Source organism: Macaca nemestrina, chromosome 10, assembly GCF_043159975.1.
Source record: "Macaca nemestrina isolate mMacNem1 chromosome 10, mMacNem.hap1, whole genome shotgun sequence".
Taxonomy (NCBI): domain Eukaryota; kingdom Metazoa; phylum Chordata; class Mammalia; order Primates; family Cercopithecidae; genus Macaca; species Macaca nemestrina.
Genome location: NC_092134.1, coordinates 92,921,291 through 92,938,539, shown reverse-complemented (window position 1 = coordinate 92,938,539; position 17,249 = coordinate 92,921,291). Strand labels below are relative to the sequence as shown.

At 35.5% G+C, this 17,249-nt stretch overlaps 1 protein-coding gene across 4 annotated transcripts in view; it reads left to right on the top strand.

Moving 5' to 3' along the window:
• Window positions 1-17,249, top strand: part of LOC105470139 (contactin 1) — a 388,425-nt gene that overhangs the window by 135,127 nt on the left and 236,049 nt on the right. The window contains exon 1 of one of the 4 annotated variants that reach the window (XM_011721915.3): window positions 1,522-2,003. The exons of 2 other annotated variants lie outside the window; for them this stretch is intronic. The gene's annotated coding sequence lies outside the window, so the exon portion shown is untranslated. Of the gene's footprint in view, window positions 1-1,521; window positions 2,004-17,249 lie in introns of those variants that run through there. One more of the 4 variants, XM_011721914.3, reaches the window with a different exon arrangement.

Here is a 17,249-nt window from a genome sequence, read left to right as displayed (position 1 = left end):
GCCTGGGCGACAGTGCGAGACTCAAAAAAAAAAAAAAAAAAAAAAAAAAAAAAGAAAAAAAAAGAAAAGGGAAATATTATAAAATGAAGTCTATGTAGTTTAATTGAAGTTCATTAGCTTGGTGGCAATACATGCAAATATGAAAATAGAAGCTACCCTGGGCAGAAAAAAACACTGGGGCACAGGGAATACATAATAGACAAAGGAACTGGATGGCTAATTTCTCAGACTGCCATTTGGAATGTTTTAGCATCTTTATCAGTCAAGTGCAACTGTCTTCTCTATGGCTCAGCAGGGATTATGTTTCACATGCACTTGGACATCTCTAAACTCTGCACCTATTGTCATCAGCACCTCTACTGCCTTCAAGGGCTATCAACTGCTATTGATTTATTGATGAAAATAACCATGATAACACCACCAAGGGTGAATAGCTCCCTACAGCAGAATTATCAATTGGCAAACTTTGGTTTAACTCTGACAGTTATTTTGTACTCTAACCCTTAGTAATGAACTTGAAGGTTTCACTTTTATTTTACAAATGATCAGGTGGAATGACATAGAAATATGAATTTTGTGTGTGTGTGCACGTATGTGAGAGAGTGTATAAAAGGAGGCTTTGGGAAGACATGACTTTAGGCATCTCAGTGACCTTAATAACATCATGTTCAGTCCACTTTTGGTGGAAAAATAGGGCTTGCTTTTTTATATCTAAGACATTTTGAAAAATAGACAAGCATTTCTTATACATATATGTATTTGCTGGTTTACATGAATCTCCCATCCTAGTATCTTTGCAAATACTGTTATGACATTTTAAAATGCTACCTTTGTTTTCCCTTGATGAATATTAGCAAAATTAAATGTATATTTTGTTTTAAAGCCTATTTTTTTTTTCAGGCAATGAAAACAATCTTGTGTTCTTAGAAGCTTAAATTCTAAGAGCAAGAGCTCTCAGAACCACTGACATACCTAGAGTAAAGGTGCTTATGTTACAAAAAAAAATTTTGATGAACACATGTACCCATATTGATGATTTTTAAGAGAGAAACTCCTTCCACGTTTTTGAAATGAAAATTTAATTATTTGTAAATTAAAATTTTCTAAAAAAGGTTATTCAAATGAGCCCAGGCAAAAATCTCTATATTTTATAGCCACATATTATTTTCTCTTTCATTTATTTATTTTCTTAATTTTCATTTAGCTTTATTGATGTTCCAGAAATGATAGCAAAAAGCCAATTCCATATATCTCACTTATAATGTAAAATATTCAGCCTAAACTTGCAGAAAGTATATCTTTTGAATAAAAGACAGCAGATGCTGTAGCATTTCTGCCAAAGAAGGAGTCCAGTTTAAACATTCTGCAGTATGCAAATGTCATCTCCTCTATGTGAATGTTTTCCCCGAGTGGATGTTGCAGGGTTGGAGGCTTCTGCCTGTGATTTAGGTTGTAATTTTATTTGTGGAAATAAACCAATCGTGGAGCTCCAATTGTCTTGGCGGTGAGGTGATCGATAGCCCATTACTGGATAGAACAGCAACTACAGGAAGAGCATTGAAGATTTTAATGCATGAATTATGCATGTAGCGCTCATTCTTTAGTCTCCGAACAGAATGACAGGGTTTGTGAAGTCGCCTCAGATAGTTTCTTGCATTAAGTGACTGCAGTGAAATGCTTAATATTTTCAGGCATAGAAGCAGCATTGACTCGGGCCAGCCAAATTTGGAAGATGTAAATCTCCCAGCTCACAGCATGGAATGCTTTATTTGAAAGTATTGCTATGTAGAGAGCCGGCTTTTCTGTCATCTAACCTGCTCTCCTCAGGTTGGCTGAAAGATGGGAGCGGCTGTGCCTGCCTGTGAGGTCACAGCATGAAGTCCTTTTAACTTGCTTTCTGCTGCAGGAGAGTCGTATTGTGGTATAACTGTTGCTGTATTTATTCAAATGGACAATTTGCAATAGATATTATACCCAGGACGACAGATAAGTCAACACATAAGGTAAGTCCAAGGTTTTTTTTTTTATAGGTTGGGTAATTGTAAACTACAATATGCTGAGTTAGGATAATGGTGATGCCATATTAGTAAGGTTGACTCAGACCTTAGTATTGCAACGCCAGCATCAGGACTCTCAATTGTTATGTTAAATGAGAGGTGACTTTCTATATTTGATAGTATTGGACCATAGGGTATTTTATTTTGCATGCAAAAGCTTTTCAAGAATGTACTAGAGCTTGAATGTGTAGAAGACTGCAAACTGGGGAGGGGCAGCAGGAGAATGAGCTGAATTGATAAGTGGAAATTACCTCCTTGTGGAGAAGTTTTAGCACGGCTGTGGCGTCGCGTTGGCTCAGATTATTTCCTTAATGTCAACATTTTCAAATTCTAGTAAAAGATGTGGGTAGACACCAGAAATGCTCAATCCTTCTCCCAGAAGCAGAGGAGAGCACTGAGGTACTCAAACTCAAATACTGTGTTGCATACAAACTGAGCAGATGGAATTAAAACAATTTGGACTAGCATGTCCTTGAGGGAAGACCTTGCTGTCAAACAAAACCATTTGACTTCTACCTGTGGTGGTTTGGTTTTTTTTTTTCCTCTTGTCAGGAATGCCTTACTCCAAAATGTATGGATAGACGACATGTTGTGAAATTTACCCAAAAAAGAGTTTTTTCTTGGTGTTTTAAAAATTAACCTTATACAATTATAGGACCCACTACATAAGATCCAAGTAAAATTTACAAAAACTCTGTAAAACTGAAAAACACAGTACTATACGAGTATATCTGTCAGAAGTCTTTGTTAATTAAAGTTGCTTGCTTAAATATCATGGCAAATGATTAATTCCTGAACATTTCTTTAGGATGAGAAAACAGAATTAATAAATATAAAGCAAGAGACACTAGATAAGTAAAATTTTTTAAGGATACTTTTCAACAGTGAATTTATATTACTAGTGAATATATATGCACACACATACATACATATATACTATAATTCATAGTGTATAAAAATAATATATGCACTGTAGTATATAGGTGTATCTATTTCCTCGTGTATGTTTATTGATACTGTTTTCAAAAGCATGCTTGCTAAATCATCTATCAAGACCGATAATAGATAAAGACAAGTATTTTGGGGGGAAAACAAAGCATCACTTTATTTTTTACAAAAAGAAAGAAATTTGGAGCAATGATGATAATAAGAGCACAGGAAAACTACTTTTCAGCCATTTCACAGTGCATTTCAATTCTGCTACAATGTTGCTATATTATTTGGGTTTCCTGTTGCCCAGGCCTTGTGCACAGACCTCCCAGCATTACAGAACGGTTTAAATCTTCAAAACTGATCTAGTTTAGGTATAAGAGGAAACTCACACCTGAAGTTTTTCTTAGGGAGGGGAATAAAGGAAGAAGAAATTACTACCTACATATCTTAGAGGTCTCTTGATGCTGAGTCATGGTGTTCAGTTCTGCTCAAATGCCTCCTGGCTGAGGTGGCTGATTAACAGCTAATGAAATGGAATCTAGAAGAAAATGAGAAAGAATGGAGGGGGGCAGAAACTTAAAGATATTTATTGCCTAATGACACACACTAAATTCTGAGTAATAAGTAGAATGGCAGTGCTACTTGTTGGATCTGGCTGAGTTGACAGTAGGAGAATAAAAGCTCCCATGCTGGATGACAAGATCATAGCAGTAGAATTAATGGCCTAACAAGGGGAGAGTGTATCAACAAAGGGATTCAAGAAGCACTGCCCTTGTACTTATCTGAACCTCTCTGTCTTCTTTCTAGTCTCAACCCAAGTCATTAGTCAATCTCATTTAAAAGACATAATGTTCAGATAAACAGTAGTTTCCGGATCATGTAAGGGAAATCTGGAATAAGATGTGCTCAGTTCCTGCTTCCCACAGTGGTTATCATTGATTTTTATAGGCTACCAATTGGGAGGAACCAACAAAAAAATTGATGAGAATTTTTAAATATCTTCTTTGATGTATATGAGGCACCAAAATGAGTTTAGATAGTGATTGTTATGGCAGCATATAATTGTGTTAGATATAATTGGAAATGGAGACTGAATATATTACAAAAACATATATTAAAAAAGAAACAGGGCAAATGGAATTAGAGTAGTGAAACATCAAACATAAGATTTTGAAAGAAAAATGTACTTTAATTTTAGTTGATATACATTATTAGTGATTCTTAAAATCAATGTATAAAAAATTCTGAAGTAACAGATTTACTAATATAAGGGTTTATAATTTCTTTAAAAATAAATTTTAAAAGTGACTTAGTAGAGTGAGAAATAATTGACAATATTTTAAAATAGAAAGCTGTAATATTTCTTATAGGGAATAAATACTGATATAGCTAAAATAGATTTGTACTTGTAATAAATTGAAGTAGAAATCTCTCTCTATATATATAGAGGGAGAGAGTATAGTATGTATATACTCTTTATCTATCTACCTATCTATCTAGTTTTCTACTTAGTAGCTACCATAAGTGATCTGTAACTACCATAATCCTAAGTGGTAGTCACATATTATATGAAATATATATATATTTCATATATATATTTGAAGTATATATGAAATATATACTATATATGAAATATATATGAAATATATATACACTATATATGAAATATATATAAGTTAATATATAGTATAGTATATATTTACTATATATACTATATATGCAAATATCTATACTATATAGTACATATATTTACCATATTACTATAAATATATAGTACATATATTTACTTATGCATATACATTTACATATATAAGTAAATATATACACATTTACATATATGTATAAAAGTATACATTTACATATATAAGTAAATGCATAACCATATTTACTTAGGATTGTGGTAGTTACAGATTACTTATGGATGATTAGGAGGCCTACAAGTATTTGAAGAGAGGTAATATACCCATTTTCAATAAAGCAAGCTCATATGAAAATTAAGTAAATCAGAGCTTCTGTTTAGACAACAAGAAAGTTTCCCATAGGGTGCTTCAGTAAACCGTCTGGATGAGTTGCAAGCTTTGTGAAATTCACAGAAGACTTTTTCAAGTATGAATCTACCACAAAGAGTGATTGTTGGGAAGTATCTTCTTTTCTCTCCAATTCAAGAAAAATGATTAAATTGGTTCCCCCTCAAAAGGTTCCCCCTCAAAATTTTTTTCCCTGAGTAATTAGCATCTGAAACATCTTTCTTTCAGATTTGCTCTTAAGGGTTGACTCTGAGGAGTGCCTCGGTTTAATATAGCTTTATGGATACTTCACCAATTTGTTCCCTCTTATTGTAAATATACCTTTTACTCCATTTTCATTATTCATCAATCTCTTTCTTCTCACAAGGCAACTCAGTGCAATAAGGAAGCATTTATTAAGGATCCTCTTGTTTGATTTTGCTAGGTACTCTGGTTTTGCAGAAGCAAAGGAAGATGGGCCTGTGCTTTCAATGGGAACAAACAAGTCAAATGCAGGGGGAAAAAGGTACAGCATAGGGTCACCCAAAAATATTTGGTAAAACCTTTTTCTGTCATAGGAGAAATGAAGAATTATGCACAACATTTTTTAAATGGCACATGGAGGAAGAATATGCATAAAGGTACAGAGGCTAAAATTAATAATATATATTTTAATGTCAGTACTGAAACAGAGGGATTGGATGGGTGTTGTAGTTGAGAATAAACAAGGTGGGGGCAGGTTATTAGGAACTTAGCCACCAGAATAACATGTTTAGATTTGATTTAATAGGCAGTGAACACCCACAGACATTATTTAATCTCACTGGAGGCATTTAATGATAAAGAAGTATCTGACTCCTGAATCAGATAAATTCTCAGCATTTCTTTTTAATAGCTGCTAATCCTAAATTAAATAGTCATGCACCACATAAATACTTTTTGATTGCATATCTGACAGTGGCCCCATGAGATTATAATGGAGCAGAAAATTTCCTGTTGCCTAGTGATATGGTAGCCCTTGTAATGACATGGAGCAAACACATTACCTTTTTTCTATGTTTAGATACACGAATACTTACCATTGTGTTTTACTCGCCTATAGTATTCAGTACAGTAACGTGCTGTTCATGTTTGCAGCCGAGGAACAATAGGCTATGCCATATAGCCTACATGTGTAGTAGGCTAGACCATCTAGGTTTGCGTAAGTACACTTTGTGATGTTCCCACAGTCAAAATCACCTAACTGTGCATTTCTCAGAATGTATCCTTGTAGTTAAGTGATGCATAACTGTATTGTATTAACCATGTCTTTTATTTTCTGTATTCTGATACTTTAGCTTTGCCGACCCTGGACGGACTACCCTTCCTAGGTGTTAGTTGATTACCGGAGTTAGTATACAACTTGCCCCTGAGTACACTTTTCAAATGCAAACCAACCAATCCAGAGCCCCACCACTACAACCACCTTCCTTATCTGGGTTCTCACACTCTGGGCCAGTATCCACTTGGCTAATCACCTAGGGGACACATACCAGACAAGTGACAAATGAAATTTTTCAAACTAGCTAATCCTGAACACTGATCTGCTCCTGTTCATTCTGGTGAAAACCACACCGTTCCCCTGTCTCCCTCTGCGTCCTGACCAGCCTCAGTTCTTCTCCTCCATGTTGCTCCTCATGGTGTGCTGTGCCCTTTGCTCTGGTGGTCTGTGGGTTTAACAAGTGATTTATTTATTTATTTATTTATTTTTTGAGACCAAGTTTCATTCTGTCACCCAGGCTGGAGTCCAATCGTGCAATCTTGGCTCATTGCAACCTCCTGGAGTGCAATGGAGCGATCTCGGCTCACTGCAACCTCCGCCTCCCAAGTTCAAGCGATTCTTCTGCCTCAGCCTCCCGAGTAGCTGGGATTACAGGCATGCACCACCACATCTGGCTAGTTTTTGTATTTTTCAGTAGAGACGGGGTTTCACCATATTGGCCAGGCTGGTCTCGAACTCCTGGCCTCAGGTGATCCGCCTGCCTTAGCCTCCCAAAGTGCTGAGATTACAGGCATGAGCCACAGGACTTGGTCAACAAGTTATCTTTACAATGACAGTTGTCTCCAGATCTGTTTTCCTTACCAAACCTAAATAATAAAACCTACATTAAAAATCTTCTAAATTTTAATACAAACTAACATAAATAGAAATAGTATATTCCCAGGACATGAAATAAATTAGCCAAGTCTTTTTCCTTAAAAAAAAAAAAAATCATTACCTTTTTACTCAACTGTTATCTTATTTTGAATTTAAGGATAAATTCTGAGTGAATCTCTTATAAAAATAAGCTTAACTATTTTCCAAGTCGTGGTTGATAGAGAGAGAGTATATATATCCTCTAGAAATATGAATGGGCAATTAGAAGTTTTCAGTCTTATGTCAAGATACATAAGTCTAAAGTTTTAAATATTTTCCTGAGATTGTTTTAACTTGTAGTATGTCATATCTATTGCATGAAAACAAGCATTTACTTTGTCAAACAACTAAATCAATGCTGAGGGAAAATGCTATCTTTATACTACTTGAATGTAGAAATTTTGAAAGTGTAACTACCAAATGCTAGTGTTGTTTACATAATGTCTTTAATATCTGATGAGCAACTACAGGACACATCCTAACAAAAAGAAATTCTGCTACATTAAGTCACAAAATTGAATTGAACTCTCTTGAGAATAGTGTCCAAGGAGAGATTGTTAATCAGTGAATGCAAAATTTTAGAACAATGAACCAAATGCAGTTAACTAGAAGACTGACAAGAACTGGACCACACAGAAAACCGTGCCCTGAAGAATATGTATCACAAGATAGTATCTTTTGGTGGTGCACTCCATTATTTTAAAACACCATCACTGAAAGAAGAGAACAGTAAATGATTTCAAGGGGTTGAATAATTCAAATATTAAATGCATGTTTGATTTTATGGCCGTTAACACCCTTTCACCCTTTCTACTCCTAGATTGCATTATAAGTTATTACTGCAATCGTAACAGCCCTTTGAGAAATAAACTTTTGATAAACTCAAGTGGCAAATTGATGACAATTTAGGTTGGGAATAGGTTAGAAAAGATACTAGTCATGATAGCAGATGGAAGGGCAGCAAGGTAGGTGGCTGGGAGGGAATCTGGAGGCGGAGCTGTGCCAGAAAGAACATAGGAATTTAAACAGATGGAAGATGATATATCAGTTGGCAAGGAGAGCCGCTGAGTGACAAGCAGAAGAATCTATTGAAGAACTGGGTGGATAGGCAGCCAATAAGTGAATTAGATGAACCAGTAATAAAAGAAATAGATCAGTATGAGGGCACCCAAGCTCCAGAACAAATAGACAAGAACAATAGAAAACAACTACAATTTGTCCCTTTGCTTGAAACTGAGGAAATGACTTTTGCTATAATCTTTTAAAGTGCTTTGAAGTGATGATGAATAAATGATGATAAATAAGATGATGATCATCTTCCACAGAAGGAAAATTTTAGTATAAAATTTAAAGATTCTTACCACTAAATAAATATGTTCTATAAAATTATTATGAGCATACAATTTATTTTATGTCCTAGTTTTGGGTTTCCTATAAATTGAGTTCTGGCCCTGACTTGCTTAACGTATGAGGCTATGGGGAGCTGGCTGGAAAATAATACTGATGCACAGTAAAAGTGGAGAATAAGAACTTTAATTCCTTTCAAAAAAGAGAATTTACCAGACTATGGCAAATGTGAATATGATATTATCTTTATAAAAATAGCTTATGTTGTTTTTGCCCATTAAAAATGATAATAGCAGTGTCTCAATGAGGATAAAGAATACCATTACAAGTCATTTGGTCTCTCTTCTGCTTTCAGACTTACCTACCCTTAAATCACCATATTCTTATGCAATTATTCATACTTGCAAGCACTTAGTATAATTGTGTAGTGCAGTTATGCATTTTTAAATGACAGCTGTCATTATGGGTTGATAGAAAGTACCATACCCAGGAATATTTGTAGGAAGGACTTGGCTTAATATGACCATTCTGATTGACCTTCAGATAATTACATGGTTTCTTAGCGGAAAAGATAATTTCAAGTTGCCACATTACAAGCTTAAAATTAACATTCTTTTTATTCTTCCATCTAGCCTACCAACTTGTTTTTCTGCTACTGTTGACCATATTTCTCAGGCCAGTCTATTACTTTCTAGTTTACTAGCCAAAGCCCATATGCTATTATGCCTGAAATTGTGTTGTTTTACTGCCAATATGATCATTTCTAAAATATCTGTATTCCAGTCAATCCCACACACAGAAGCAGGGATCATTTATCTCAAGGGTTGTCTGAGTTATATGAATATTCTTTTCAAGTGATTTTTTTTAGCTAGCACTTTAATCTCTTGCATTAAGCTTCTGAGCACAGGCTAGTAGCAGTGTCTTCTGAAATTCTAAGTGCTATTTACACACAGACACGCACACACACACACAAGTTGGAGAAGTTTCCTAAAGAACCAGATGAGGAAATTCTACACATATGCTAGGCACTAGGCCAGACATTGAGGGATACAAGGATAAATAAGATATGAACCTTTTCATCAGAATTTATATTTTGGTGGATGAACAGGTATATATATATACACACACACATACACATACATGTATATGTATACAGGTGTATATATACATATACAGGTATATACACATATATGATAATATATAATCATATATATGCATATATAGTATATATGTATATATATTGCATATGTATATATGTCATATGTATATATTATAATACATATAATATGTATACAGATATATATATAATAAATCAGATATTATGGTACACTTTAATATATGCAGTGATATTATTTTCATGTAATATATGTGTATATAATCCTCCATAATTATAAATCTCTTGAGGTTAGGGAACACACTAATTTGTTAATTAGTAAATATTTATTAAGCCTCTTTTATGTACAATGGTTATGCAAAGGGAAGAATTTTCCCTGTTGCCATGGGTAAAACAGTCTATTGAAAAAGAGAGAAACTACCATCAGAGTCAACAGGCAACCTACAGAATGGGAGAAAATTTTTGCAATCTACTCATCTGACAAAGGGCTAATATCCAGAAGCTATAAAGAACTCAATCAAATTTACAAGAAAAAAAAACAACAACAACCCCATCAAAAAGTGTGCAAAGGATATGAACAGATACTTCTCAAAACAAGACATTCATACAGCCAACAGACACATGAAAAAATGCTCATCATCACTCTCCATCAGAGAAATGCAAATCAAAACCACAATGAGATACCATCTCACACCAGTTAGAATGGCAATCATTAAAAAATCAGGAAACAACAGGTGCTGGAGAGGATGTGGAGAAAGAGGAACACTTTGACACTGTTGGTGGGACTGTAAACTAGTTAAACCATTGTGGAAAACAGTGTGGCGATTCCTCAAGCATCTAGAACTAGAAATAGCATTTGACCCAGCCATCCCATTACTGGGTATATACCCAAAGGATTATAAGTCATGCTGCTATAAAGACACATGCACATGTATGTTTATTGCGGCACTATTCACAATAGCAAAGACTTGGAATCATCCCAAATATCCATCAGTGACAGACTGGATTAAGAAAATGTGGCACATATACACCATGGAATACTATGCAGCCATCAAAAAGGATGAGTTTGTGTCCTTTGTAGGGACATGGATGCAGCTGGAAACCATCATTCTCAGCAAACTATCACAAGAACAGAAAACCAAACACCGCATGTTCTCACTCATAGGTGGGAATTGAACAATGAGATCACTTGGACACAGGAAGGGGAGCATCACACACCAGGTCCTCTTGTGGGGAGGTGGCAGGGAGGGATTGCATTAGGAGATATACCTAATGTAAATGACGAGTTAATGGGTGCAGCACACCAACATGGCACATGTATACTTATGTAACAAATCTGCACGTTGTGCACATGTACCCTAGAGTATAATAAAAAATTATATAATAATTTTAATTATAATAAAATTATAATTTTATTTATAATTTTAATTATAAATAAAATTATAATATAATTTTATTATAATAAAAAAAGAAAGAAAGAAAGAAAAAGAGAAAGAGAAAGGAGCAAACTTTCTGTGAAATATAACGGTATACACTATGTACAATAAGTGCATATAAATTGGGCTCTAACCCAAATCAGGAGAGGACATCAATGAAGAAATCAAAGGATACACAGGATAGTTTTTAAACTAAGTATTTGTATAATGGTTTATTCATTGTTGTTATAAAATAATTGTGTTGACTGTAAACTTTGGAGGTTCAGACTAAAAAAGATACATGTATTTAATGAACACAATTTGAAAGGAAGCCACTTACGTGTTTGGTGTTGAGATAATTATTTAGGTATTACCTCACTTAATCCTCTCCAGAAGACTATGATATCCTCACTTTTAAGATGGACGTTACACTATTACTAAAGCGCCTTTGTTCAGGATTAGGATGTTAAAGTTTCTCTTTCACATCACCATAATTTTGCTAAATTTTCTTGGCACTTTGCATAAACTTTTACAGTCAATGCATTTATATATTCAGTGATATTTTGGAACCCCTATATTCATTAGATTGTTTATCTCCCTTTCCTTTTAACTAAAATGTATATAATGGGGCCAGTACAAAGTTGCATGATAATTTTTATTCAGGTGCTACTGATTAGGAGATTGGAGGGGGGCCTCAAGATGGCGGACTAAAGCACTTCATGCCCACCTCCTCCATTTTAAAAACCAAAATAGTGTATAGACAGTCACATATTGAATACATTATCTGAGAGACAGTGGTGGAATTCAACAGGGAAGTGACAGAAAACACCAAAAGCAGGAAGGAGAAGGGAGAGAGAGACAGTCTGCCTGCCCAGAATCAGCTGGAAGCTGGAAGTGACTTCCCAGCCCAGGGAGTAGGTGAGCAAGAGACATCCAATGGCCCACATCTCTATTATAGAATTATGCAGTCCTGGCTATAGGAGAACCCTTTATTCTTCTCAACCCCTGAAACTATCATAGGGAGCTGCCAATAGACTGTGGGAAGGAACTGCTCCAGGGAGGGAGCTTGCACTGGGTTCCACACCCTTTCTGAGACCTAAGTGGCTACAGCAATTTGCCATTTTTAAACCTAGCTTTTGACAGACTGCATGTTGCCCTGGGGTGCAGCAGCGTTGAGTCTGAGGTGTTAGGGAAACTTGGGCTGTCCCTGATGGGACTGAGGAGCAAGCCGAGAATGTTCCTGCAGCCAAGGCTAAGAAGCAAGTGAGGTGTGGGCTGTAGTGGCCAGTGCCAGGTAGCAAGCACTGCCAGGACAGAGACTGAGACACAAGCAGGATGCAAGTTGCCACTGAGACATAGATGCCAGCTGGGTGGACACTCCTGTAGCCAGCGCTAGGGCCTGAGCTAGGCTCAGGCTACCACTGCTAGTGGTGGAGTGTGGGATAGACCTGTGTTTTCTCCCAGCTGTAGCCACTGACATAACCCCACCCTCGCCAATGGCAGGGTCTCAGCATGGCTGCTACTGCCTCTCCCCAGAGCATTCCACCTGGTACCTGAGGATTACCCTACCCCCACGATGGTTGGCGCTTGCTTTCACCATTCGGGGTACTGAGCAAAAGGCCATCCAGTGCGGCATTGCACTTGCAAGACAGAACAAATAGCCTGTGGCCTTGGGGATGGCCTAACCCAATTTACCACTCTGGAACCTGAGCACTCCTACTAGCGACCTGAAGTTGGCTTTAAACTCCCAGCTACTACCACTTCAGCTGGCACTTATCTGCAAGTGCCATCTGTGAGCCTGGAAATGGGCCTGCCCAGCCCATTGCTGCTACCACCAACATCAATGCACACCAACTGAGACCCAAAGAATTGTTCTGCCATTGCTATTGCCATCCTCCATGCCACACCAGCTGCCCAGTGCCCACTTATCTGACCACCCACTTGGTCCACTGCTGCCACTACTGGAATCTGAGCAAGACATCTGGAGGTTCAAGAATCAGCCTGCCAGTAACTGCAAACAAAGGTACCTGTGTATACCACCCAGTGGAACAAAGATAGGCAAGCTTAGCCCACTGCTGCCAGCACTGTGGCCTGAACACCGGCCTGCCTGATATCCTAGTGCCCAGCATAACTTCACCACAGCCTCCACTAATAACCACACCCTAATCCACCAAAAAATGACAGGCATCACTAATGCTGTATGTAGCAAAAGAAATTATACAGAGACACACTTAGAATCAAAGTCAAAGTACCCTACCCGAACAACACCATGGAAATATCTTTAGGAAAAGTTATCCCCTACAAAAGTAAATTCAAAAATAGGAAGAAGCAACAGTTACACCATATGTGCAGATATCAATGCAAGGACACATGAAGCATGAAAAAGCAAGGAAATATGACACTGCCAGAGGAACAGCATAATTCTTTAGTAATAGATCTTAATCAAAACGAAATTCACTATTTCAGGCAAATAATATATTTTCAAAAGCTCAGTGAAACACAAGAGAAGTCTGAAAAATGATACAAAGAAATCAGAAAAAACAATCCAGGATATGAATGAGAAATTTACCAAAGAGAGATTTTTTTATTTAGGAAAAAACAAATAGAAATTCTGGAACTGAAGCACTTATTGAAGGAAAAACAAAATACATTTTAAAGCATGAAAACTGGAAGCTAGATCAGGCAGAATAAATAATCTTAGAATTTGAAGATAGATATTTGAAATAATGCAGTCAGACAAAAACATAGAAAAAAAATTTAAAAAGAATGAGCAAAGTCATCATGACATTTGGGACAACATAAAACCATTGGATAGTCAAGTTACTGGCATCCCCAAGGGTGAAGAAACAACAACAAAAAGATTAGAAATCCTGTTTAACAAAATGATAGATGAAAATTTCCCAAATCTAGCAAAAGGTTTAGACATTCAGATAAAAGAGGCTCAGCAATCCCCAGGTAGATAAAATGCAAATGTGTCTCCATGGCACATTATAGTATGACTATCTAAAGCTATGGATAAAAAGCCAATCCTAAAAACAGCAAGAGAAAAGTATCTAGTCATCTATAAAGGAAACCCCATTAGACTAAATACAGATTTCTCAGTTGAACCCTTACAGGCAAGAAGAGAATTGGATGATCTATTCGAAGTGCTGAAAAAAAGTCAGTCAAAAATGCTATATCCAGCAAAATTATCCTTCATAAATGACATAGAAATAAAGTCTTTCCCAGTCAAGCAAATGCTGATGGAATTCATAACCTTACTAGACCAGTCCTCCAAGAAATGCTCACAGGAGTCCTAAACCAGAAAGCAAGAGAACAACATTCACCAGCATAAAAACAAGTAAAAATGTAAAATCACTGGTTAAAATAATAATACAAAGGAGGAAGAGATAACACTCAAACAGTGCCACTGCAGAAATCCACCAAACCACAAAGAGAATCAATAAGAGAAAAAGAAAGGGACAAGGAATATATACAACAACCAGAAAACAAAAATATGACAAGAACAAAGCCTCGCATATCAATAACAATCTTAAACATAAATGAACTAAATTCTACACTTAAAAGTTATAGACTGGCTGAATAGATAAGAAAACATGAACCAACTATATGCTACTAATAAGAAGCTCACCTTACCAGTGAAGACACATATAAACTGAAAGTAAAGGAATGGCAAAAAGTATTCCACATAAAAGGAAACCAAAAGCAAGCAGGAATAACTACATTTATATCAGGTAAAATGGACTTTAAGTGAAAAACAGTTTAAAAAAAAGACAAAGGAGGTCATTATATAATCATAAAGGAATGAATTCAGTGAGAGAGTATAACAATTCTATATATACATGTACTCAGCACTGGAGTAGCCAGATTCATAAAGAAAATGTTACTAGATCTGAAGAGAGAGAGGCTATAAAGAATAATAGTGGGAGACTTTAACACCCCACTCTCAGCATTAGGCAGATTATCTAGACAGAAAATCAGCAAAGAAACATTGGATTTAAACTAGTCTTTAGACCAAATGGACATAATAGACATTTACACAACATGCTATCCAATGATGACAGAATATACATTCTTATCATAAGTCTGTGGAAAATTCTCCAGGATAGATCATATGTGAGGCAGCAAAACAAGCCTCATACATTTTTTAAAAAATTGAAATTATATCAAGTATCTTCTCAGACCACAATGGAATAAAACTAGAAATCAATACCAAGAGGAACACTGAAAAGTAAACAACAAGCTCCTGAATTAACATTGAGCCAATGAAGAAATTAAGATGAAAATAAAAAGGTTTTGAAACAAATGAAAATAAAAACACAGCATACCAAAACCTATAGGGTACAGCAAAAGCAATGCTAAGAGAGAATTTTATAGCAATAAATGCCAACAGCAAAAAAGCAGAAAAATTCACAATCTAACAATGCACCTAAAGGAACTAGAAGAACAAGAACAAACCAAATCCAAAACTAGCACATGAAAAAAAATAATAAAAATGAGACCAGAACTAAATGAAATAGGGACTAAATAAACAATACAAAGGATCAGCAAAACAAAAAGTTGGTTATTCAAAAATATAAACAAAATGGATAAATCTGCAGCTAGACTAATCAAGAAGAATGACCTAAATAAACAAAATAAGACATGAAAAAGGATACATTACAACAGACACCACAGAAATACGGAAGATCATCAGAGAACTATTATGAACAACTATACACTGAAAAACTGGAAACTGATAAATTCCTAGAAACATACAACCTACCAAGGTTAAATCAGGAAGTATAAAACCTAAACAGACCAATAACAAGTAGCAAGATTGAATCAGTAATAAAAAGTCTCTCAACATGGAAAAACCCTAGACCAGAAGGATTCACTGTTGAATTCAATCATACACACAAAGAAGAAATAATAACTACCTTTCTGAAACCATTCCAACAAATTGAAGATGAGAGTATTCTCCCTATCTCATTTTATGAGGCCAGCAACGACCCGATACCAAAACCAGACAAGAACACAAAAACAAGAAATCTCTCATATGTCTAAGGAACATGGACACAAAAATCCTCAACAAAATGCTAGCAAAATAAATCCAAAAGCATAACAAAAACATCATACACCTTGATGAAGTGGGATTTATACCAGGTATGCAAGGATTATTCAACATATGCAAATCTATAGAGGTGACACATCACATTAATAGAATGGGGGACAAAAACCATATGATAATACCAATAGATGATGAAAAAAAATTTGACAAAAGTTAATACCCCTTTATGACATCAACTCTCAACAAACTAGGCATAGAAGGAATGTACCTCAACATAATAAAGGCCATATATGACAAACCAATAGCTAACATCATATTCAAAGAGGAAAATCTGAAAGCCTTTTTCTTAAAAACTAGAACAAGGACGCCAGCTGTCACCACTCCTATTCCACATAGGATTGATGCCTCAAATGCCCTGATTTGATCACTGTGAATTGTAAACATGTGACAAAAGTATTCATTGCTCTATAAATTTGTACAAATTTTTTAAAGAGAAACAAATAAATAAAAAGATATTTTTAATTAGGAGAAAGTCAAGTATAATTTGAAAAATAAGCCACTCATAAACCCTAATCTAAGTTAAAAAGGTCACTTTGCTTGAGTATGGAAAATGCGACTGGCAAATAGAGAATAAAGTGCCATTTGAGGAAATATGTACATTTTACAAGATGTTTGTTGCATGTACCCTGCTGAAATATCACCGAGTATCTTGAGGAATAAGTTTTCAATAAATTCATATTAATTAGCTCATTATTGGTTCCTCTAAAATATGTATTGTTGATAGCAGGTAGAAAAAAAATAAGTTCAGTATTCAATAATAAAATAGGAAATTGCAGTTAACAATAATTTACTGTATACTTCAAAATAGATAGAAGAGAAGAATTGCTATGTTCCCAACACAAAAGAAAACATAAATATTTGAGGTGATGGGTATCCCAATTATCCTGATTTGATCATCACACATTGTATATAGGCATCAAATTATCACATGTACCCCCATAATATGTATAACTTATGTATCAATAATCATTGTGAAAGGAAAAAGAATAATTTTTAGTTTCCCTGAGGAGATGCTTTAGATACTTTTGCTTCCTTCCTATCTCTGTCAAGCAAAAATAAATATTAACTAGTACAGTCTTCTGTGTAAGATT